Source organism: Pogona vitticeps, chromosome 4 (genome assembly GCF_051106095.1).
Source record: "Pogona vitticeps strain Pit_001003342236 chromosome 4, PviZW2.1, whole genome shotgun sequence".
NCBI lineage: Eukaryota > Metazoa > Chordata > Lepidosauria > Squamata > Agamidae > Pogona > Pogona vitticeps.
Genome location: NC_135786.1, coordinates 90,962,347 through 90,988,882, shown reverse-complemented (window position 1 = coordinate 90,988,882; position 26,536 = coordinate 90,962,347). Strand labels below are relative to the sequence as shown.

Sequence of the window (26,536 nt, the reverse complement as noted above, 5' to 3'; positions counted from 1 at the left end):
AATACTTTGGCCATCTCATGAGAAGAAAAGACTCCCTGGAAAAGACCGTGATGTTGGGAAAGTGTGAAGGCAAGAGGAGAAGGGGACGACAGAGGACGAGATGGTTGGACAGTGTATCTGAAGCTACCAACATGAATTTGACTCAACTCTGGGAGGCAGTGGAAGGCAGGAGGGCCTGGCGTGCTCTGGTCCATGGGGTCAAGAAGATTCAGAGACAACTTAATGACTAAACAACAACAACAGTCTTACTCTGAATAAAAAAAAAAATATGAAGGTGACAAAACTGTGCTGCCAGGCTTTCAAATTACCTTACATGCCTTACATGTGACAAACTCCCCACCCCCAACCACCCAGAATGGAAAAAAAACCCAGAAACATATAACAAGTGCAACTGTAGCCGTGTTTGCTGTGGAATTCTGGAAACCGTAGGTTTTTTAAAAAGTTTTCCATTCCTGCTTTTGCTTAAAATTAGACCTTGCAAAGCCACGTGCACTTCAATTCTGCATGTATCTGGGCCTTTTGAAATGTAGGAGGCTTATACTTCTTTATGGTAAAAATGGTAGATTCTTAATATTTAATGTTCAGCAGTGTAACACATCAGAAGAAACCGAAAAGTGAGGAACGCTACATGTCTCTGAGTCAGACTCAGTACTGTAAAGAGGCATAGCGACTGTCAATTCTGCCGTGTGACATGGTTCAGAACGGGGCGTCTGGGACAAAACATGTCCTACACACAACTGTGTGTAAGCCTTAAGGACTGTTCTACTTTGTGAAAAGCAGCTTGGGGAGAGAGCATTTTCAGGGTAGAAGTGATAGGGAGAGGAGTGCTTAACCCCTTCCAAACCAGGCAGGTCTCATTCTGAATCCTTGCTTTCTGCACTGCTTTTGCTCCTACAGGTTTTCAATCACCTGTTCACAAAACTTAACCTATGGCTGAAAAGGCTTCCTAGGAATGACTGGCTTGGGGGCTAGTCTCTTCTGCTTCACATCTGCAGGTAATGCCAAGTTTGAAAGCCTGTCGCCATGTTTAAAGGAAAGAAGTAGGTTTCAACTGAAAGAATGGTAGATAATGATAACTTGTTATTCTAATGGAAATAAACGAGTGAGGATTAATAAAAAATTATGGTATGTTACAGAAAAAAGGGAGGTCTTGGATTACCCAATATAAAATTATATTATATAGCAAATCAGTTTAGACATATCCCAGATATTATTAAAGGTAATAAAAATTTAATTTGGACAGAAATAGAAATGGAGGGTAAGGAGGAAAGCGTGGAAAGTATATTGTTTAAAGAAAAAAATGGAGAAGAGATTAAAAAGATTATTAATCCTTTCCTTAAAATATGTTAGAAAATTGGAAATATGTTTTAGGAGGAGAGTGGATTTCATGGTTAAATATGATTCAATTAGAAAGGTGGACAAGGGAATGGAATAGCAAGGAAGGGAAAAGTAGAAAAATGACAAAATTTGAAGAGATTATTGAAAAAAGATTCCTCTAATTTCAGAGGAAAAGACAGAAAGAAAAGGAACTGTAAGTCAAATATATAAATTATTAATTCAAGCTGAACAGGGTACAAAAGGATTAAAAATGCAATGGCAATATGATCTAGATCAGGCTTGTCCAACCTGCGGCCCAAGGGCCGCATGCGGCCCAGGTTGGCTCATAATGCGGCCCAGTGCAATTTTTTATTTTTAAAGAAATTCCAAAGTTTCAAGTTACACTGCCGGTGCTTGCGGCCGGAATGTGGCCGGGGCATGTCACAACAGTAGAGGGGGAGAGAGGGAAGGAAGGAAGGAGTGGGAGGGGAGGGGACAGGGGGGCTGTGTGACTGCATTGTGCTGTCCCCATCAATAGGTGGACCCCCTCCCGGCCCCATAAAGCCACCGGAGTCGAAGCTGGCAGCCTCTGCTGTCTGAGATCGCTGCTGCCGGTAAGCACGCTTGGAGTGGGGCTGCGGAGGATGGCTAGGGCTGCCCCCCCATGCAGCCCAAACCAAATTTATGTGCGGCCCAAACCAAATTTTCATCTTCTAATGTGGCCCAGGGAAGGTGAAAGGTTGGACACCCCTGATCTAGATAAAGAAGTAATAAGTGAAGAATGGGATAAAATATGGGATCAAAGAATCATGAAGAACATGTCTGTAAGGATAAAAGAAAATTGCTATAAAGTGATATGGAGGTGGTACTGTATTTAACGCCGGTAAAAATGAACATATTAAACAAAAGTGTATCATCACTATGTTGGAGGTGTAAAAAAGAGAAGGGGACGTATATGCATATGTGGTGATTATGTGAAGTAAGAAAGCAAGAATGGAATCAAATCTTTAAAGAAATAAGTGAAATAACTGGATTAAATATTCAAATGTCCCCATTAACTGCTTTATTGAATTTGGTTAACAAGGATGAATTGTTGAAAGAGAATAAGGATTTAATAGTAATAATGATTACAGCAGCAACGTTAATTTTTGCAAGAAACTGGAGAAATGATAATCAATTCAGCTTGGGGGAATGATATAGAGAATTACGGGATATGGCAATTAATGACAAATTGACATGAGTTATGAAAATACGAAGAGGCCAATCAAAAATAATTATTTTAAGAAAATATGGAGTGTATTCTTGGAATATGTATTTCGGAGAGGGAAGGGGTATACACTGAGGGAAGAAACAATGAATTTTTGGAGGGAAAATGTATTGAATGAAGTTTAATGCTAGCCCTGAAGGTGATGGTGGCACTTATGTAATTGTATTATATATTTTTCTTTGTGTGTTAGTAGGTCTATGTTGTGTAATTTTTTTAAAAAATAAAATTAAATACAGTGGTGCCTCGCAAGACGGGCACTCCGTTTAACGATGAATCCACATTACGACGAGGTTTTTGCGATCGCAAAAGCGATCGCAAAATGACATTTTGAATGGGGGAATTTCGCTGCGCGATGACCGGTTCCCTGTTTCAGGAACCGATTTTCGCTTCCCAATGATCAAAACAGCTGATAGTCGGGTTTTCAAAATGGCCACCGGGTGCTCAAAATAGTTCCCCGCTGTGTTTAGGAGCCATTTTTCGCTGCACAGGCACCCGAAAATGGCCGCCCCTATGGAGGATCTTCGCTGGATAGTGAGTTCTTAGCCGATTGGAACACATTAACCAGGTTTTAATGAGTTTCAATGGCTTTTTTATTTTAGCTTTACGACGTTTTCATTCTACAGCGATTTTGCTGGTACGAATTAACGTCGTAATGCAAGGCACCACTGTAATAATAAAAAAAGAAGTAGGCTTGTTGTTACTAGCTTCCCCCGCCCCCCCAACACACACACTTTCCCCCTGAACACTGAGAGGGATCTGGATGCAATCTTTGCAGGACCACTTGCTTTTGAGGAAGTGAGGACATCAAAGACCCATAATATCTTTATACATATCTGTTTATTCACAATGCATAGCACTGTTCCTATGTATATCACAGACCTTGAGAGGTTCTGCTTCCTTTGCAACCAAAGCCATTAGAGTAGTGATCTTGCAGGTAAAATGACTTTTGGGGATGTAGTTACACCCACTGGAGAAATTCCAAATTGGTCTTGGGAGAAATGGAACCTTCTTTTTGTAGAGGGGCCTGACTTCTCAAGATTTTGTTTTCAGATTCATAGGACTGGAAATGGAAGCAGAATTGCAAAGTATTTGGAGGGATTTCCACATGAAAAAACATCTCGATCAAATATGATGCAGTGACAACAATGCTGTATTGATTAGAGGAAACTTGGACTCAAATTCCTACTGAACAGTAACACTCAGCAGATGACCTTGGACCAGCTGTTACCTCTTGGCCAGAGCCTAGAGTTCCAGATGTTTTGGTCTATATGTTGCATCAGGCCCACCTAACATGGTCATTGTTAAGAAGTTGTGGGAGCTGTAGCCCTAAACATCAGGCACATCAAGTGTTTTCCACTCCAAGCCTTACCTGCCCCTCAGAGGGTTGTTGAGTTTCTTCAAGGAGCTATGGCAAGGGAATGTGTTAATAATAATTACACAGGGAAAGAAAGCCATTCTTTTGTTTCTCAGAGGGGTTTTCAACGTCCTATCACATATATGTGAATACAAAACTGAGGCAGAACAGTAACATGTTAATAATAACAACTTAGCTTTTCTTCTCTGTTTCTAACAATTCCTCTTTGGCTTTTGAGTGCTATTTACTCAGCTGATATCAAAGTAAGCTTTCCCACAGCCAGGAGCTATAATGCAGCCTATAATCCCCCATCTTGTCAGCTGCTCACTGCATTCTGTGCCAGGAATTGAACTGCTGTTCTTAAAAACAGTAGTAGGTTCTCCATGTCCTCCTATACTGTCTTAGGACCCAGCAGGCTATCTTCACATCTTAATTTCTCTTCATTTAAACCCATAAGAGCAGGAACTGATGGACGAGGGTGTGCAATCTAGGCCAGATTATTGAACTCCATTTTGTTTGTACAATACTTGCTCAGTGAATTCAATATTTTTCTAAAAGGTGAGAAGGCTGATGCTCTTTTCTAATGAGAGAAGCATTTCAGATCCATTTAGAAAGAATACACCCTCTTCCAAGAAATAAGGAAACAGATCTGATCATAAGTAATTAAATGCCTTAGGGACTTGAGAAGATGTAAATGTTCTTCATGTTTATCTCTAAAATAGGCCACCAAGTTCTCACAATTTATACCTGGTCTCCATAAAAAGGAAGGTGAGTGTAGTTTTTATCTAGCGGTGATAGTAGTGTTTCTGTGACACTGGTGGGGTGAGAACCTGGAAAATTCAATTTTTAGGACTGAGTACTCCCCCTTCCCAGCCAATGTGGTCAGTAGCCACATTGACAGAAAAATCCCAGGAGCTGTATTTCCTAAGCACTAGGATGTACAGTATTGTTTTTTTTTCTAACAGTGCAAGACTATGCATGGCTAATCAGAATTAAATACTATTAATTCAATGGGATGAACACCAAGGTATACATGTCCAGTTTTATGGCCTCAAGAGAATGCATGTTTTCTAGTGTTCCAGACAGGAAGTGCACAAGAGATGGCTCAACTTATAGGAAAAGGGATATCTATCTATCTATCTATCTATCTATCTATCTATCTATCTATCTATCTATCTATCTATCTATCTATCTATCTATCTATCTATCTATCTATCTATCTATCTATCTATCTATCTATCTATCTATCTATCTATCTATTTAAAGTATTTACAAGCTGCCTTTCTCCTAAGGGATTCAAGGTGGCTTATGATATTAAAAGAAACAAAGTTAAAAGACAAATAACAAATTATTACACTAATCCAAAAGCATTAAACAAGTATCATATTAAAACTTTAATAAGAATAATATTAAAAGCACAAGTAAAACATAGAATACAGTGGTGCCTAGTCTTACGAATATCCCAACTTACGACCAATTCAAGTTACGACCAGCTCCAGCCACAAAATTTCGCCTCGACTTGTGACCGGCTGTGGCGTTCACCCTTATTATGTTAAAGAAGTCATTGTTCATGTTTTATGCTGATGTGGTTGAGAGGTGGGGCCACTAGAGATGTTAAAAGGCGGAGCCAGAGAGGAGTTTACTCTACAGTCTGGGTCAGAGTTAGAGAGAGAGAGATAGTTGAGAGATCTGAGGTGTGATTAGTCTGAGGAGTGAATAGTAACCTGTAAGATAATATAGACAATTTTTATTGATGCTTTATGAACCTGAAGAAGATGCTTATGAATTATTATAGAAACATCTGTAATCAATAAACCTGTTTTATTCAAAAGACAGTGATGAATGGACCTTTGTCTTTCCTAAGTAGAGTACTTTTATAAATCAACTGGTGGCAGCGTGTGAAAAGGTGTTTGGTGTGCTCTGTGTTTGGAAGACAAACAGGGGCCACGAGGGGCAAACGTCACACCGGCGCTTCGAGTTACAAACAGAAAAAAGGCAGGGAAGGCGGGGAATTTGAACTGCTTTCAGTTAACCATTGGTCAGTGAAGAGGCTGCTTCTCTGTTGCTCTTTCACCCCAGTGGTTAGAGAATGTGGGTTTGGAGAGAGACTTTGGACTGCCTGGTACTGTACTATATTGTTGTTGTTGTTGTTGTTGCCATTTTTGTTTTTTTAAAAAATTGTTTTTTGGATTTTTGCTTTTTGCTTTTTGACTTTCTTTTTTTAAAACAGAGAGACTGCCTTTTCTGGTGAGTACTGTATGTACAGGCTTTTTGCAGTGTGGGTTTGGGCTGGGGGGTTATGTTTCTGTGCTCTGATGGGTCTTGCAGTGTGTAGTTGTAGCATTTTTAGTCCCTGCTAGAATGTTTTTTTACAAAATTCTGTGGCTCCTAGGGTTTGTGTACTGCGACCTCTCTTTTGTTTTAAAATGTGTTTGGTTTAAAAGGTGTCAGTTTAAAAAGTCTGGGTTTAAAATGTGTTTTAGACTCCAAAGTGTCTCTCCCCCCCCCCATTGTCTTTTTTCTCTCTCTATCCTCTCTCTTTTTGTGCTTAAAAGCACAAACCTTTGTCTGAGGGATCTGTTGGCTGGAATGTTTTTTTTTTGTATTCTGTGCCTCCTAGAGTTTGTGTACTGTACAGTACTGCTGTGTGGTGTGTGGTCTGCTGAACAGTACTCATGGCTCCAAGGAAAGAGCAGAGCAAAGGGAAGAAGAAGATCATCTCCACTGAAGTAAAGAAGGACATAATCAAAAAGCATGAGCATGGAATGTGTGTGACTCAACTGGCCTCTGAATACAAGATGCCAAAGTTAACCATCTCCACCATATTGAAGAAGAAAGATGTCTTGATGTGGCAAAAGGAGTCACAATCATAACAAAGAACAGGACCCCCCTGATTGAAGAGGTGGAAAAACTTTTACTGGTGTGGATGAATGAGAAACAGCTGAAAGGGGAAAACATCAGTGAAGCCATGATTTGTGAGAAAGCCAAGAAGCTGCACAGTCATTTAGTGGAAACCCCCCTCCCAAAAGTGCACCGCAGGAAGAATTCAAAGCTAGCAGAGGATGGTTTCAAAAGCTCCAAAAGAGAAGGAGCATCCACAGCGTGATAAGACATGGGGAGGCTACAAGTTCTGATCATACCACTGCAGAAGCCTTCAAGTTGGACTTTGTCAAATTCATCAAGAAAGAAGACTATCTCCCCCAGCAAGTCTTCAACTGTGATGAGACAGGGCTCTTCTGGAAGAAGATGCCCAACAGAACCTTCATCACTGAGGAGGAAGAGAAAATACCAGGCCACAAACCCATGAAGGACAGATTGACCCTTTTGCTGTGTGCCAACACCACCAGCTATCTGAAGATCAAGCCTCTGCTGGTGTACCACTCCCAGACTCCTCGCCCATTGCATCGAGAGAAAGTTAACAAGGCCACACTGCCTGTCATGTGGAGGGCCAACACAAGAGCTTGAATGACAAGACAGCTGTTTCTGGAATGGCTCTATGAATCCACTGTCAAAAAATATCTGTCTGACAACCAGCTTCCTAAAAGGTGCCTTCTTCTGATGGACAATGCCCTGGCACACACCCCAACCTTGGTGGATGATATTGACGAGGATTTCATCAGGGTCAATTCCTGCCCCTCAACACAATACCTCTTCTGCAGCCCATGGACCAGCAAGTGATCAGCAACTTCAAGAAGTGCTACGCAAAGGCACTCTTCATCAGGTGTTTCAATATCTCCGAGGAGATGTCCTTGACCCTGAAAGAGTTCTGGAAGACACATTTCAATGTCCTCCACTGTGTCAGAGTCATTGACAAGGCCTGGCAAGATGTCACAACTCGGACCTTGAACTCAGCCTGGAGGAAACTGTGGCCAGAATGTGTCACAGACAGTGGCACTGAGGGGATTGATCCACAGGTGGTGAGGGGCATTGTTTCCATTGGTGAAGGCATGGGTCTGGATGTCAATGAGGAGGATGTAGAGGAGCTGGTTGAAGACCAAAAAGAGGAGTTGACCACAGAAGAAGCAGAACTGCAAACTGAGCAGCAGAAGGCTCTTGTGGTGGAGCTTTCCACTGAGGAAGAGCAAGAGAGAGTGCAGGTTAGCAGTGAGGAGATAAATCCATCTGCAAGAAATGGACCGAGTGCCAGGACGTCTTTGAGAGGCACCACCCAAACAGGACTGTGACAGGCAGAGTTTTGGACATGATGAACAACAACGTGGTCAGCCGTGTCAGAAAGGTTTTGCAGCACAGGATGAAACAGACAAAATTGGACAGAGTTTTCACCAGAATGGAGCCTGAAGCAAAGAGAGATAGAGAGGAAACCCCTGGAGAAGATGACCCAAAGGAGGGGAGCTCTACCTCCCAATGATGACCATCTCACCACCCGCCTGCCTGTCCTCCAACCAGAAATCACCTCTACTATACCTAAGGAGACCTCTGATGGAGATGTCACTGAGATGTCCTCCAGAAGACACCAAAAGCTAAGTGATCTCTCTTTTGTTTTAAAAGGTGTTTGTTTAAAAGGTGTTTGTTTAAAAGGTGTTGGTTTAACATGTGTGGGTTTAAAATGTGTGGGTTTAACGTGTGGGTTTAAAATGTGTTTTAGACTCCAAAGTCTCTCTCCCCCCCCCCATATATCCTCTCTATTTTTGTGCTTAAAAGCACAAACCTTTGTCTGAGGGGTCTGTGTGCCCCAGTGATGACCTTCTTTCTTTCCTCTTTTCCCCATTGTCCCCTCCCTCCCTCCTTACCTGCCCTTTTATTAACTTATGTCATCTTAGGGTTTTTTAAAATGTCTCCCCCTAGTGGTAGTGGATGGATTAACAGCTTTTCAATTAGTTCCTATGGAAATTAATGCATCGACTTGCGACCAGCGCCTTGAGATACGACCAAAAAATGGCCGGAACAGATTAATCACATTTCAATGCATTCCTATGGGAAATGGTGCTTTGTCTTATGACCATTTCAAGTTACAATCATCTTCTGGAATGGATGAAGTTTGTAAATCAAGGCACCACTGTAACATGCTCCCTTTAAAAAAAAACCCCTGGTACAATTCTGAAAATAATGGAGATCTGCAATAGTGAAAGAATGGGAGGCTTTGTTATGGGGAGAGATTCTAACTCATTTGAAAACTTTGTAAGTGAGAGAGAAGTATGTGAATACATCATTTCAAGTGAATAGGACATTTCATATGTTTAGTATCCAGAGGATTTTTTTTATTTTTCTTGCCATTATTTTATTCTGGTTTTTTTAATGATGGCGTAATGCAAGTAATCCAACCTTGGGCAGCCAATTAGTACAAGTTACAAAATTTGTGTAGATATTATTTGTTGAGCCCTGCATTGTGCAATTTGTTGTACAATAGAGAAAGTCTACTCTGTCTTTGTAACCTGTAGCAATTTGCCTTGAAAAATTACACCATTTACATTATGCTTACGGGAATTATAATAGGATTTTGGCCTCTGTTTTTATACTTTATTTATGATTAACCTTTTCCCCAGTTTGTAATAAAAGAAATGCATTTGTGCTCTGTGAAGTTCTCACACAGCGGATAAGACAAACTGGACACTGATGTGCTCCTCATACGTAATGTTTCAGGGTAGGCACTAGCCAACTGAAGACAGTGCCTCTAGCCATCATCATAATCTAAGAATGGGAAGATCTGTCAGGTCTGCTTGTTTCTACCTTCACATTTCAAAAACACGATGATTCTTTTTTCCCATTCCTAATACAAAATAGGGCTTTCTGGACAGCTCAATTGTTTGGTTATTTGGCTAAGGTGGGGAGTTCGAGTCCCCACTGGGCTTCCTGTGAGTAGAGCCAGCCTGTGTGGCCTTGCGCAAGCTGCACAGTCCCAGGAAGTCCCCAGAAGAATGGAAGGGTAAACCATGTCTGAGTCTTCTGTACCTTGAAAAACCTGAAAAGGCTCACTGTAAGTCAGAACTGACTTGACGACACATGGAATTTGCAAAGATTGGTCACCTCTTCAAGAATGAACTGAAGTGAACTTCTGCCATGTTTCCATTAGCCAAATCTATCAGTTTGGTTTTACCTCACCTTCAGTTTGTTTAAATGTCACGTTCTTTCCATCCCAAATATAAAGACATTTGCAAATGTCCATGAATTTACCTGTTGGTTTTTTTACCATAGCCTTCCCTGTACTGAAAAATGCAATGAAAATCCTTACTGGGTGAAGGGGAAAAAGTGTCCTGTCTTCAACAAGAGTCCAAATGAGTGCCTATGGACTGGACTGCCTACCATGTAGTGGAAATGTCAGACTCAGAACGGTGACCAGGTCTCAGGGTATTGGCTGACGTCTTAGGAGATGGCTATGTTTCTCCAAGTCTCCAGACAGGAAGTCAAGTTTCAGGTGAGGATCACAGAATCATAGAACCATGAAGTTGGAAGGGGCCTAGAGGCCATCGAGTTCAACCCCAGGGATCCAAATCAAAGGAGATCTGCCAGGCGGTTGTCTAAATTTCTCTCCAGTGTTGGAGCAATCACCATCTCTCAGGGTAACTGGTTCCATTGCTGTACTGATCTAGAGATGGTTTCTTTTTTGTCTGTGAGTTAGCATGGGTGGAAGTGCTTCAGGCAATGGTGAATGGGAAGATGTAATTTCCCTTTGGCACTGTAGTTCCTAATCTTGGGTGTTGCGGGTGTTCTTGAACTGCAACTCCCAGAAACCCCAACCAGCACAAGCTGGTGGTGAAGGCTTCTGGGAATTGTAGTCCAAGAACACCTACATCACCCAAAGTTGGGAACTACATCTCTAGCACACCTCTATTAATTTGGTGCCCAAATTGCCAGCAGAAAACAAGCCGCAAAAAAATGTGGTCCTGAATGCTGATATTTCCTCTATGACAGTTGTCAAATGCTTGATATTTTAAAGAGGAAGTTCTTAAGTGTAATAGGTTATTTTATTATTACTCTTTTGAATGTAATTAACTAGGGATGCACTTTAAAATGCTTTCTCCTTGCTATCCACATGGACCGTGTGTGTGTGTGTGTGTGTGTGTGTGTGTGTGTGTGTGTGTGTGTGTGTGTGTGTGTGTGTGTGTGTGTGTGTGTGTGTGTGTGTGTGTGTGTGAGTGTGTGAAAGAAGGTCTGTCAAACCGCAGGCTTTCTCCCTTGGTGCACATTATTAGAGTCCTTTTAGAGACAAGCAAGCAATTTTGCTGTCATTGGTCTTGTTCAAATAGACTCTGTTTATTTATGCAATCCACTTGGGGAAGGGTGTCGAAGGAAAGATCACCACTGAGCAGCTGACACCCAGGCTGCACACTCATCTGAAAATAGTCTCAAACAATGCACTGTCAGAGATAGTTCACTTTAAGAAATATTGCTGATGGTGCAGTTTGGGCCTCTTCCCTTCACCAGCGAGGCCAATTTATATTGCTCTGGCAGGGCCGAGAGGAGGTAACGGGAAAGAAAATTAGGCATGGATCCTCTTTGGACAATGGGGCTCCCAGAATGAATACAACAGAGAGCAACAATGACCCAACTACAAAGGAAAACTTCATTTTCAGCAGATTCATGAGGCCAACATCTAAAATCCATGGCGAAGAGAGCAGCACAGTTTCATTTGTTTTTCACCTCTGTGTTTTGCTGCCATTAGCCATAGTGAGGCAGCTACTGGACAGGAGGTGGAAGGAAGCAATGGCAAGGTGCTGGAGGGGGGGATAGATCTCTATGTGTGCCATCCCGCCCTTCTCTAAACTCCTTAAGCTAGCCTTTTTGCCCTGAGGGGAAGTAGAGCACTTGGTCCCATTGCCAAGGTGTTGAAATTGTTGCAGAGTTTTGAATTTCTCATAAACTTCTCCTTTTGCTACACAGTAGAAGAAATCCACAAAGAAGAACAGCTACAAGTTCCCCAGAGTCCACCCCTTTCTCTAACTGGCACTTCAAGTTGATGTTAACTTCCTCAATTTCTTCACCATGGGCCATTAAGATGGTTTTCCATTTATCCATGTTTTTCTTGAGGAACTTCTGAATGTTTTTACTAATCCCAAACATTTTAATCCAGCTGTGTGGCAATGAGTCAAATGCCTTTTTATAGTCCATCCAGGCCCTGTTAAGGTTTGTTTTTCATCTTTTTGAATTCTTCAGGACCATTTTACAGTATCAGTAAGCAGCTGAACATTTGTGCTTCTTGACTTTTTAAAGTTCCCTTTCTGTTCAGTTGGATATAGGAAGTTTTCAGCTAAGTATTTATGTATTGATCTTGCAAGTACTCCTGTGAAGAGCTTGAAACATTGTTGGAAGGCATGTAATAGGTCGATAATTACTGGGTTCATTGCCCTTTGATCATCTTTTATTATCAGAAATGTGGGGCCTGTTGTCATCCCGTCTTCTGTTTAGAATTTTGAAGTTATTGGTTAAATTGCACTGCTATACGTTGATGGAGACTTGTTAGATGCTTTAACCAAAATCCATGCAGCTCATCTGGACCAGATGCACTCCAATTTTTCACAGCTTTTACTTGCCTCTTAATCATTTCAGTTATTACAATATCATCCATTTGTTTCCCTTGAGTTTCTTTACAAATGTTTTTAATCCATGAGACGTTTTTGTTATGTCTGGTTGGGCTTTCCCACATTTCTTTCCAAAATTTTATAGCATCATCTTTACATGGACCTAATTCATTTTGCCCTACATTTTCTCCTAGTGATGTATAGAATAATCGTTGGTTATTTTGAAATTGTTTCAAGCATCCATTTCAATTTTCTTTGCTGTAGCTATTAGCTGCTGTTTCAATTCTTCCATAGTTTCAAGGATTGTTTTCCTTTCTAGGTCATATATTTTGCATAGTCTGGCTTTTACTTTTTCATTTTCAAGTTTTGAATCTTTCAAGTGTTTTCAGTTGCTAATGTTTGGACGTAATTTGTTTTATTTTTCTTTCCAGCTGAATTTTCCATTTTGGAGTGTTGGGAATTTTCTGTTTTTTTTGCAGCTTGTAACCAAGTGCCATGTTTATTACGGTAGCTCTGCTATACATGAGCTGGTTTGTTTCCTTTATCATGTTGTTGTTGTTTCCCATAATATTCTATTAGTATATTAGCATCCCGTGTGTGCGTGTGTGTGTGTGTACACTCACACCTAGACCTACATTACAATTATTGAAAAACCTTCTAAAACCAGAGCTTATCTTTATCTTCGAAGCCGAAATCCAGATGGGGAGGGAATGAAGTGGAAATTCTCTCAACTTTGCCAGTAGTTGACGATTTAAATCTTTTTAAATATCCCATACAAATGCCCGTTACAGTGCTTGAGAAATAATACTCCAATCCTTTCCCCTAATATCTTTGACATTATAATTCAATAAGCTTGATAGCATTATTGAATGTAAAGGAATATGCTTAAGGTATACATCAGCAGCACGACTGCCAACGAGTTGACTTCTTGTCTTTTCATTAAGAATGAATTCAGCCCAAGGGTGCACTGAGGACTTGGCAAACAGCTTTATAATAGAGAGAGAATATTGCCCACTGGATAATTTGGGCTGATGATTAACTTTAAAGTGTGCATTGTCCACATAAGGCAAACAGTGCTAGGTATTTTTAGTTATTATTTTTGTTACACTTAGTGTGAACATTAATCACTGGGGCCGAAGATACATAGCTGCTAATTATTGTGTATTTTAAAATTTGTAATATACTGTAAATTTTATATAATACAGCTGTGACCTTATAGAGAGCAGAGAAAAAGATGACAGGGGGCTTATAATTATAAGATGTTGAAGAAATGTTGTAATTATTTACTATTTTTAGGGCCAGTGTGCATAGCCTCTTAATTTGCATAAGCTTTAGACATTCACACGTTTTCTGCCTTTGCTTGCTGGATGATAAATTTTGCTTCAAATGAAAGAGGGAGACGATTTCCATAAGAAGTTAGCCAACAGGGAGCCTGATTATAATGAACAACAAAATTGTTGGTGGCAGCTTTTTTTAAAAATGGGAAGAGTTTATTTGGATAAAATGGGTTTTAAACCAAAATTCAAAACATCCCCTCCATTGGGTCTTGAGAACTTGCGATTTGCTTTTAGAGAATTGACTAAATTACCTTGTGGCCAAAGCATTAGTTTAATAAAAAGTGGGGGGACTGAGGGCAGACAAGAAATGAAAGTCTGCAACTCCCCAGTAATCTATTTATCACGTGTAGAGGGTGATTATGACAGTATGTTCTTATTAGAGATGAATATTTTGTGCTCATTAAACTTACCCCCTTGAGTACTTGAGGGTGTAAAGTGTGTTTTTCAGCAAATACCACAGAGTAAGCCACTTTTATTGTTTTGTGTTTAGTTTCCATTTGCTTTGCTGCTTCGTTGCAGTACATCTGGCTGCTATTAAAAGGAAATGATCCAGCTGGTCTGAAAGGGATGGCTGGTGTGCTGATGAATGAGAAGGATGCAAGGCTTAAACATTGTGACAGGTTGTAAGCTCAGAATGTGGCCAACTTGATCGAGGAGCTGGAACGTGTGGTTCATGTTCAGATCTTTAGAACTCTCCTCATTTGAACAAGGAGGTAAAGGTAAAGGTTCCCCTTGACAAATGTCCAGTCGTGTTCAACTCTAGGGGGCGGTGCTCATCCCCATCTCCAAGCTGTAGAGCCAGCGTTTGTCCATAGACAGTTTCCATGGTCACGTGGCCAGTGCGACTAGACACAGAACGACGTTACCTTCCCACCGTGGTAGTACCTATTTATCTACTGGCATTTACATGCTTTTGAACTGCTAGGTTGGCAGGAGCTGGGACAAGCGACGGGCGCTCACTCTGTCACATGGATTCGATCTTACCATTGCTGGTCTTCTGACCTTGCAGCACAGAATAGAGTAGAAGGTGACTGAAGAAGACATGGACTACTGTATATTCAGTAGTAAATCATAACTAGAGTAAATCACAACTAGTGTAGGTCCATTGAATTACAGGTACTTACAAAGGTGTTCGCTCAACAAATCTCCACTGATTCAATGGGCCTATTCTGTTGTGACTTACTACTAGATTTCAGTCATGGAAAAAATTAATGTTGGGGGCAGAACCTTTCTCAGCAATAACTTGAGAATGTGAAAAGCAGAGCTTGGAAAATCACTTCTTCAGATGACACTTCTCAGCACACTCTGTCCAGCATTGGCAGAGGCCATGCTGGATGAGGGAATACAGGGAACTGTAGTTTTCCAAAAATACATTTCCAGCATATATTGTATCCAATTAAGAGGCTTTGGGAACAATATAACAAAGCAGAAGTATGATGTCTTATCATTGTGTGTGCTAATTAGATTTTGCCTGCACATGGTCTTCCTGTATACCAGTTGAAGTCTGGACTGGCTGGATAGTTCAGTGAGTTTGGCACCTGACTGCAGATTCCAGGGTTGTGAGTTTGATTTACCACTATGCCTTGTAACACAAGAGCCAGCCTACATAGTCCTGGGCAAGCTGTGCAATTTCAGGGGAAAGAGTTATGGTTAGAGTACCCTATTGAGTACTCCATACCTAGAAAACCCTGGAAAGGGTTACTGTAAGTGAGATGCAACTTGATGGCACTTAATTATTACAATTTATTTCTTCTATGTGTGTTGTAAATTGATTCGAACTTCTGGTGATCCTAGTCGGGTTTCTGAGGTTTGTGAGATATTTAAGGAGTAGTTTTACCAGTGCTACTCCACCATGAAAAGGGATGTGGTGGCGCTGTGGGCTAAACCGCAGAAGCCTGTGCTGCAGGGTCAGAAGACCAAGCAGTGGTAAGATCGAATCCACGCGATGGAGTGAGCGCCCGTCGCTTGTCCCAGCTCCCACCAACCTAGCGGTTCGAAAGCATGCAAATGCAAGTAGATAAATAGGGACCACCTCAGTGGGAAGGTAACAGCGTTCCGTGTCTACGTCACACTGGCCATGTGACCATGGAAGAGTGTCTTCGGACAAATGCTGGCTCTATGGCTTGAAAATGGGGATGAGCACCGCCCCCTAGAGTCGAACACAACTGGACAAAAATTGTCAAGGGGAACCTTTACCTTTACCTTTACTCCACCATGTGTTTCCATAGCTTAAACCCAGATCCCCTGAGCCCTAGTCTTGTCACTTTTTCCACTAACTTATACTGGCTTATAGAGTCTTAAAGTTGCCCTAACAAAATTAATAGGAATTCAAGTTTGATTATATTTGTTTTTGTTGTATTGTTCTTTTTTTTTTCTTCCCCTGCCTCCAAATACAGAAAAGCAAGTAATTTTGGCAAACGATGCACCTCTTTCCGTCCCTGGCGATAAAAATCCAATAACAATTTGCGGCTCTTTTATGACATGCAAACGTATCAGCCTGACTCAGCTGCTATGTCATGGTAGGGCTGGCTTGAAACAAGGACTATACATGGGTAGATCATGGTGCCATATGGATAGTTAGTAGGCATGTGTGGAAGCCCTCAGACACAGTGAATGCCTGGATATAAAGTACACAGATTGTGGTGGCCCTCTTTGCACTCTTTAGGAGATATTCCGACTCACATCTTGTCAACGTCTGTGATGTTATGTGAGTGTTTCTTGTTTTCCAAAATGAAAACCAGATCATACCAAACCAAAATTATTTGTACGAATGGGGAAACACAGAGTGATATGACCTGAGAGGTACAGCACAGTATCATCAATTCTGGGAATGTGACAGACCTTAAATATTGACTGTAGTGAGTATGGATTATGTCTATTCTCAAGGAGGGGGGTTGTTCCATATACAAAAGGGACCCAGTTAGACATGACCTGTTGCTCTCTGAAGTGCTGCAAGTCAGATGTGGGCTTCACACCTCAGTGTGAGCTTGACCTGAAGTAGTCCTATTGGAATGGGAGCCAGAGTAAGGAGAGGAAGTGTGATGTTCTGTGCTCCTGAGTCACATGCAATTTGGTCGTGTCCTTTGTAATGAGTGACTGTATCTCCTTCTCCAACACCTTGAAGGACTTGCCTGTATTCTACTATTGCAGTTTCCATCCTAGTTGACAGATAGTTCATTTGCCAAGCTTATTTGTACTAGTTCTTCCTTCTCCTGTTTCTCTTCCATTTCCTTTTCCCCTTCCTCCTCCTGGCTATAATCTTTTTTTCTGCTAAGATCAGCAGGGGATGTGAGTGGGAATACATGCTTTGTGATTATAAACCTTGATTTCTAGACCTGTGTCAGCTCAACACCTGCATCACACAAATTCAAAAAGTAGGGTGTAATTTGGTGTGATTCTCCCCACCCACTTTCTCATTCTGTTATGGTCACTATTATAGCTTTTATTCAAACAAACGGGCAAACACAAGGAAAAGAGATAGTCAGCAAAGGCTGAAACAGGAGAAAATATGGCTTGTAGCAACATTACCCGGGAGGATGTTTCAAGTGCAGTTCATCCATCTGAAAAGGTGACCTTTTCTAATACTGCCAAATAAGGACAGTGATACCTGCAGCTCTTAGTTGGGAAAATTCCTCCTTTGCAAGTTTGAGATGACTTTTTTTTTTTAGTGAGGCATCCATGTTTCCAGTCATAGAAAATATCTGAATATGCTCATTAGGGCTTGACCAATTGCCTTTTGGGGATTTGCCTGCCCCCTTTGGATTATGTGTCATATGGTATACATTATGACCATACCAAGCATATCTCAAGACTAGGAACAAATTCAATTCCCTCCATTTAAATTGTTTACAGTATTTTCCGAAGGTGGTAGTTGCAACAGAAATGACTGTTTAGTAGCACCTTAAAGACTGACAGATTTTAGTTGGCATATTTTTTTTTACAGATTGCAATTCCATGCGCCTGATGATGTGAACTGTGCTCCATGAAGGTTTATGCCAGATAACATTGATTACCCTTTAAGCTGCTCCAAGTTGTTTTACTTTGGCAAAGGGTCAAGGCAGGAAAATAGATTCCCTCAAATAAAATTAAATAAAATGCAGTGAAATGGGTACCTGATTGCAGAGCCAAAGGTTAAGAGTTTGATTCCCTACTTTGTCTCCTGCAAGAAGAATGAAGGTATGTGGCCTTGGGCAAGCCGCACAATCCCAGGATGCCTCCAGAAGAAGAGAATGGTAAGCCACTTCTGAATACTCTCTACCTGGAGAACCCTGGAAAGGGTCGGTGTAAATCCAAATTTACTTGATAGCACATAATTGTAATCAACATCATTAAAGTTAAAATACCTGATCCTTATAATACATCCCATGATTTGTGGTAAAGCAAGAAGTCCCAGAAAAGCAAGCTTTTCCTAATAGTCTTAATGGACTTCAGCACTTTGCCTCCCAAATCTAGCCATGAGATGTGTAGCCAGAAGTATGTGGCACATGGATGGCAGTTATATGTGGTCCATGTGGAGTTCCAGGGGAATTAAAGTAGCACCCGGAATGGCTTTAGTTGCCCACTCAGAGTGCCCGTGGCTGGTCAAGAACTGGAGGACAAGGAACTATAGTAACATTTGGTCAGAGGGTCCATCTAGTCTAGTGCCATACTATCTACTGATTGCAGCTTTCCAGATTCTTAAATGAGCTTTTCTCATAGAATCATAGAATAATGAAAGTGGGAGAAGCCTATAAGGCCATTGAGTTGAAAACACCCCCCCACACACACACTCGGTGCAGGGATCCAGATCAAAGTATATCTGACAGATAGTTGTCTACTTTTCTTTTGAATGCCTCCAGTGTTGGATGCTCACCACCTCCCGAGGTCATTGGTTCCATTGTTCTACTGCTAGTTCTACTGCTGGTTAGAATTTTCCCCCCTGATACTCAACCGAAATCTGGCTTCTTTTAACTTGAGCCCATCATTACATGTCCTGCACTCTGGGATGATCATCATACAGAGGACAAGCAGGATCTATTCTCAGTCTTTCAAAGAGTTTGAAAAGTGCTATCATAACTCCTTTCAATCTGCTTTTCAAAAGCTAAATATGCTTGGATCTTTCAGAGCTTAGTTTCCAGTTCTCTGATCATTCTTGTTGCCCTCCTCTGAATCTGTTCCAGTTTGTCTACAGCTTTCTTAAAGTGTGGTGTCCACAACTGAACACAGTGCTCAAGACGAGGTCTAACTGCTACTGAACAGAGGAGAACTAGTACAGTATTTCACTGGATTTGGAGAGTATTTCTGTTTAAGCAGCCTAAAACAACATGTTTTCTTTTGAGCCAGACCACACTGGAGGTCCATATTCAGCTTTTCATCTACAACAATTCCAAGATCCTTCTCATTCATAGTATTATTGAGCCAAGTATCCCCCACCTTGTAAGTGTACATTTGGTTTCTGTTTCTTAGGTGTAGAACTTTGCAGTTATCCATTTCATTCTGCTGTTTTCAGCCCAGAGCTTCAGCCTATGAAGATCCTTCCAAATTTTGTTTTTGGATATTGGTTGTTCTACCCAATTTTCTGCCATCCACAAATTCGCTAAGCATTCCCTGCACCCTCTCATCCACATCATTAATAAAAATGTTGAAGAGCACTGGGCCCAGGACTGTGCCGTCCCAACCTGGAAATACCTGAGACTGAACCTATGGAACTTTTTTTTTAATACAAAGGGAGTGTGATCACATATTTCCCAAGTCAACTTTCAATAGTTTAAACTAGTCCATGGCCCAGTGAAGAAAGGTACTTTACTTCTAGCTTTCACATAGCTTTCTAATGCCTTCAGGATCTTATTATCGTGCTTCCCTTCACAGTAATGGAAGCTACACGTGTTGAGTAATAAGGTGCTGCTGTTCTAATAAGAGTGATTATAGTGAGCTTTAAGAAAGCCAGGAGAGAAAGCAGAGGGCCCGAAACATGGGAGGGAGTGTTATAATAGAGCACCAGTTAATCTGGGTGTAGAGGAACCTGACTGAGCTGTACCTTCTCTGTCTATTCAAACCTCTGACACTTAGAAGAATAAAGGATCCCCCCCCATACCTGTTTCATGTCATGAATCAATGAGAAAAAAGATCCACTGAAAATACTAGGAATTTGTCTGTGAGGACAGACTTTGCAAAGTGTCTTTTTTCTACTAATCCCTTTCTATTTAAAATATTGCTGCAATGGGCTGTAATTGATTTCTATTAATTGACACTGAAAACTCTGTGATGCTTGATCAAGCTATTAGATAGATGCAAAGTATTGCTCCTGCCTAGATAACTTGACATTGCAAGCATTGTTAGATTAAAAATAAAGGATACTCCTACTTTTATATTAAAATTCACTCACATGCGAACCTCTGTCAATCAAAATGGTATGAAAATTGTAGCAGAGTATTTACTTCAGTTAACTTCATGTCCTTTCAAGTTTGAGGTTCTCAACAGTTAGACCACCGGCTTTCTAAATCCGCGTTCAACAAAGCCTTTCCAAATTCTCATTATAAATCTTTCTGTCTGCAAGGCAGTCCCCATTTAAATTGAAGAAGGAGTGTTCCACATAATGTCTTTATTTCAGTCTAAAGGAGGCTCACTACAATAGTTCTTAGACAAAGGCTGAGATTGCTATCACACCCTCTAGCGCAGATCAGTGTGGAGCTAATAAGTAGCATATTTTCTTGATGTACATTTATTTGGGCCATTAAAAAAAATAGGGACCTAGACAGAGAGTCATAAACTGAATCATGAACCCACTGTAGGTCTGAGTGATCTTTTTGGTGGTCAGATTCAAGCCTTTTTGGGGGGTTTCACCCTCAAACATGTATAATTGCACGCAAGGAGAAGACAATGCTTCCTGACTCCATTCCCTTGTTGTACCCCCATTGCCAGCTGGGTGGGAGGTCTAAAGCCATCTGTGTATAGGTTTCCTATGGGATTTATAACTTTGACTGTTCTATTGATTATTATATCCCACCATTTGGGCCTCCCATAGCCCCCAAGGTGCTCACGGCTTTAGCTAAAATGAACTTTACAAACTAAGAAAACAGTATTTAAATCTCTCTCCTCCCCGTAAGCCCCAGATCTTAAAATTGCAGACATTGTGGGAAACTATACCACACCAAAATAGTAGCAAAACAAAAATTGTTGAGCACATGTGGATGAAAGGGTCATGCAATAAAACAGTCCAATTGTGTCCCCCAGGGAAGAGAATTTTTACAGTCTGGGTGCTGCGAAAAGGTCCTGTCCAAGCTTGGCCAAAACAGAACAGCTCTGTGATGTCTACGTGCTACAGCTACCATACTGACAAAGTGGCTACAGGTCCAGCTCCACTGCAGGTTTCCCTACAGTTTGTGTTGGAGTTGGCATAGTTAAATTCAAGATATTTTCCATTGACTCCACAACACACAGCTGATCATGAGCCTTTTTAAACGAGCATTCGTTGCTTTTTGTTCAACCATTAGGGAGTTGGGCGTGGTTTTTTCCCCCCATCAATTCCACTTGCATTGCTTTTTAAAAAGGAGTCTGGCACTTATATTGGTCCAAAGAGGTGGGTGTGTCCTGGGATGGTGGGGAACTTCTAAAAATATTTTTTTCGTAGGTGACATAGAGCTGAACTGATGTAACACTTATGAAACTGCCATGCTTAGATCAACAGTTGCTAAACTAGAAATGGAGGAGAAGAAGAAGGAGAAGGAGAAGGAGAGGAAGAAGAAGAAGGAGAAGGAGAAGGAGAAGAAGAAGAAGAAGAAGAAGAAGAAGAAGAAGAAGAAGAAGAAGAAGAAGGAGAAGAAGGAGAAGAAGGAGAAGGAGAAGGAGAAGAAGGAGGAGAAGAAGAAGAAGAAGGAGGAGGAGAAGGAGAAGGAGAGGAAGAAGGAGGAGGAGGAGGAGGAGGAGGAGGAGGAGGAGGAGGAGGACTGAAGGAGAAACTAAAAGCATTCACTTGATAGAGATGTTCCCACTGTACTGGCTACCATGCCACACTGAAGTACAGTCCCAGTGTAGTGCGAGCATCCCCCTCAACTGAGTACCTCGTGTGTCTCCTCTGAAAAAGTTTTTAAATTATGCTTTTCCAATTTAGTGCTCTGTAAGATAAAATGCTGCAGTTTCACAAGCTGTTATATCAATTCATTGGTATGTCACTTGCAATTTTTTTTTAAGAGGCAGGGAAGAGAGTGATGTTAATGATAAAGGAGGGTAGGTGGCTTGTGAGTCCGGGGAGAATTATTGCCACTTGAGATGCAGTATGGACTCCTGTCTTGAAAATTGCCCCAGATAATTAAATATTCAATATGAGTAACAACAATATTTTAGCTGCCATAAAAGAAATGTTTAATCAACCTGAATCAATCCAGGACAGCCCCCCTGTCTAGCTGCTCCCTCAGTTTGGTCACTCTTATAGGTTCACGCCCCCACCCCCAAATAATCCAAATATACACCTTTATCTTCCACTTTTGTTTCTCAGTGGGAAAGGTGAGTGTTTGTTTAATAATTTTACTAAGTGCGAATGAAAAACCGACAAACATGCACTTCAAAAGCTGATAGTGAGAAATGAAATTGCAATGCCTATGGCTTTCGGAATTCATGGGAATTGTAGAGTATTAATCAAGGAAAATGTCAGAAAAGAACCCAGAAAACTTGCAGACTTGGAACTTGGGAGAAAGATGGTAGTTCTTGGGTTGGATTGGTAAGATTGCCATGGTGTAACATGGAAAATACCCGCAGGGAAACCTGTAATGGGGAGTGTCAGCATCGTCTGCTACACTGCTTCCCACACAGTGTTGTCAATGCAAATTATATTGTGCAGGAGCAAGGGCACTGCATGTGCTAATGCAAATGCAGCTGAACTGTTGCATGTAACAAATGCCTCAAATCAGCCCTAATGTGTGATAAACACCTAGTATGGACAATTCCTTCATGTCTTTTTTTGAGCATAGACAACCTGACAATGAGTGGCTTGATCAGAAATCCCTGAGTGTCTTTAAAAAAAAAGAGAGCATGGTTTTCATTTAAAAAAAAAAAATTCAAATTCATTCTGAGCTTATTGCTTGTTACTAGGTCTGCCACCCTGTGTGCAAGCAGGCATATAACATCCATGGGCCAGAAAACCTCATTTATTGAAACAAAATAGGCGATGGGAATCAAACCTGACTAATTGCTATTTTTAAATAAAGAACAGTGCAATGAACATAATTATATTGACCTAGCTTTATGCAGAAATACACACAGATTTCCTTCAAAACAAGATTTGGGTAATGTAGTATGCCGCATTTTGTTTCTTTTACAGTGCAACTGATCATATAAAGAAAAAAGGGGTCTGATTTCACTGCTGTCATCATCATTCTCATCCTCCTCACCACCCAATGTTCAAAGTATTAGGTGGTTCCATGTATAATGATTGGATAAAGTGCCAGCTCTCCTGCTTATAATACAAAGCTTGGAATGTTCAGCTAGGTTTGCTAAAGCTTCCATTTGATTGATTCTTGCTTCCTGAGCAAGGAGATCCTGTTATGACCTATTCAATCGCTGGATTCTTAAGGTGTGTTGTGGCACGCAAGATACTAGTGTCCTTTCATTTCCACCAGAACACAGTACACAGTGGTGACAGCAAAGCTGTAAATATATACAGTACATACATATATAATAAATATTGTTGTTTGAAAGTTCTTCTACACATATTGGGCACAGACTCTCTCTCTCTCTCTTTTTTAACTTCACTACAGAAAAATCACAAGCTGTAATGACAGCAAAGACATTTCATACCCTTAGCGCACAGTAAACAACAAACACAAAACACTTTTTTGCTGTCACTGTTGCGGTTCAGAAGTTCCATCCAAGTACAGTGGGCGCCAGTATCACTTTCATTTCACAAACTGAATTAATAGCAAAGTCACATCTCTTCTTAACAGTAAAAAGCGCCAAACACTCTTTAAGTTTTGTGCAGACACATTGTACAAATATTTCATTTGAGCACATCAGAAGAGAACAAAACACCTCTGCTGCCTACACGGCTGCACCCGAACTACCAACATAACCAACGCTACCTGTCAATTTTGTTCTCACACATATTCTTCCTTTAAAAAAAGAGAGAGAGATAAAGATATATATATCTTTATATATATATATATTCTACCTGCTGCCTACTGAGAAGGGATACCAGGTTCTCAGCAGGCTTCCTTTGAGAAGGCATCAGTAAAAGATCTAAGACAGGGACTGAATGCCCTTTACTAGTAGACACCTCCGGTGTGGTGTGAAAGGGATTCATCTTAAACTGGCAGAATGAGGTTCTCCCTCTGGCTAGACCACAAGCTTCATGTGTTCTTCACCATACCCAACACTTACACAATTTGTGACCCATTAAGTAATAGGCAACATCCACTTAAATAGCCTTCCTGCAGTCTGGAAGTTACCTTTTTAGAGGACAACTTCAAAAATTGCTGAGCCATGTTCACCTGGCTGAGGGATTTTGGAGCTGCAGTCCCCCGAAGGTAACTTCCCTGAGCTCTTGACTTGCCCACTGCTCATCAACTCTCAGCACACATTGTACTGTCAACCAGAATAGAAGACTTGCTGAGTTCCCATGTGGTCACTGTGTTAAGTGAGTTGTCTGAAGTAGTCTACCCACATCACTGTCTTTATGCATGGTGACACTGGAATCCCCATAGTTTCATGGAGGACGTGAAATTGCACAGATAGGGACAGGGACAATTTCATTTTCGTTCTCTTTAAAATTAGAATTTTCCAAAATTTCTTTGAATTTGGAATAGAACAAAAAAAGAGAGACAGAGCTCTCTAGAAACTGAACTGAAAAGAGAGAGAGAGACAGACTGACAAAATGTTGTCCATCGAAACTGGAGTGCTTAAATCAGTGGTAATCCCTACATTACCACTGCATGAGGCTGCAATGATGTTGTTGTGCAGCATAGCAAATCAACATTCTGCGAAGCAATTTTAAAAATGGGGGCAGTCCAAACAAAAAAGTATAACTTTGAAACTGGACTTCAGATTGGCACCAAACATGGCACAGCTGTAGCAGATAGTCTGCTCTTGATATGTGACAAATGTGGAGAAGTTTAGGCAAAGGGGTTTTGAGTTATGATTTTTTAAAATGTAAAACTGCTTACCCCCCTGCAGAAACAACTGAACCTAAGCATTTCCAGATTAAACAGATCAAATGAATTGGAAAAATTATTTGTCCTTATTGAAAGTGGATGGTTGGTCCCAAAAGCTTTTTTCAAAATTTGGAAGGAATCCAGGTTGCAGGGGTGGAAATACTAATCTTCAAAAAAGTCCTTTCAGAAGGGAAAAAAAGTGAGTAAGTTACACAGGCTTACAAGAAACAGTGTTACAAAACAGATACATTGTTGCAGCTTTCTGTTGGGGAAGGCTGTATGGCAATGAAAGGTCACAGAAAGAGAGTCAAAAGACAGGTTTTCTTTGAAGAGTTAAAACAATAGGCTTGTTTTAAAGAACATAAGAGAGTGACATTCCTCCAGAAAGGGACATTTTGCCATGTAACTCCAGAGAATTAACATACTATTCTATAATTTGTATTTGAAGTACCGTATTTTTGCATTACAAAATCACAGAATTGTGTTTGTCCTAGCCCTGAGTGCTTTCAGTAAACATTTCTGAGACCAGGGTCCTGACATAAGTCTTTAAAGGAGAAAACAGCTTCTAGGTCTGGGGCAATCTGAACTTTGGACCCTATCAGTGAGGACCAAATTAGCTGACTCTCAGGAGGAGAACGTTTTAACTCCTTCCTTGCCAACAGGCACTACATAGGGATTCTGTGTCTATTTGTAAAAATATTTTAAAAGATATTTTTAAAAGAACAGAGAACAAATTTTCAGAAGCAACTCATTTAAGCTGTGAAGTTATTGTTTTTTTTTGTTTTGTGTGTGGGGATAGCCCTACTTGAGCTTTGGTGTCTATATCTTGTCAGTTTCAACTAGAGATGGGTACAAATTATGGGTTCATTAAAAATGAAGCGTTCAGATTTCAGAGTCCTTTTTTGTAAATTAACAAAATAAAAGCCTCTTACATTTTTTTCTACATTAATATTAACTCCAAAGTTTGAGCCCTAACTATGAGATCTGGTATAATGAGTAGAAGTAATAGTTGTTGTTGCAGCTGTGCAACTGCAGCCGTGATCTGAAGTAACAACAATAACTGTTAATACCATCAGTAGCATAGTACAAATCAAAGTAACAGTGATAGGAAAAAAGTGTTTACAGAGTATTGTATGATTTGGAGAAAAAGGAGAAAGAGAATGAAAATAGGCCCAATGGAAGCATTTACGGTAACCACACTAGTCTTGCAAAATGCAATCTCACTTATTTTCATCCTACATAGCCCTCCCTTATCATCTAACAGAGGCACAAGGCAGGATGCCAAAGGAATTGGCAGTCTGGCAGTTTGTTTAAAAAAAACTTTAGAAACTGTTTCAGAGAGTGTGTGGCAGGCCTTTTGCACCATATGGTGCCCAAGAGTTAATCCAGGAGAGGAGGGTGGACACCTAGGGAGGCTCATGTTGAAATGCCATTTAGAAAAGAAAAATCAAATCAAAATGGCAAAAGTCCAGAAGTCTAAACAAGCTATGCTGGGGAGCCAAGAGGGAGGGAGACAGAGGGTAACTGGCTTCATTTCTGAGAGTTTAACTGAATTTAGTTCCCCTTCTTCCCTTATTTCACCGTATAACTGGGAAGCAATAGCCATTTTAGACAAATATATTTCCTATTATTCCAAAGCTCTAGGTTGCTCAGTTGGATGGGCA

The 26,536-nt window shown here is 40.8% G+C and overlaps 1 long non-coding RNA gene across 1 annotated transcript; it reads left to right on the top strand.

Moving 5' to 3' along the window:
- Window positions 1-5,235: 5,235 nt before the first annotated feature.
- On the top strand, window positions 5,236-26,319 carry LOC140706329 (uncharacterized). The gene is made up of 2 exons (XR_013544257.1): window positions 5,236-10,311; window positions 17,696-26,319. It is a non-coding gene; the product is annotated as an uncharacterized LOC140706329 (long non-coding RNA).
- The last annotated feature ends 217 nt before the right edge of the window (window positions 26,320-26,536 follow it).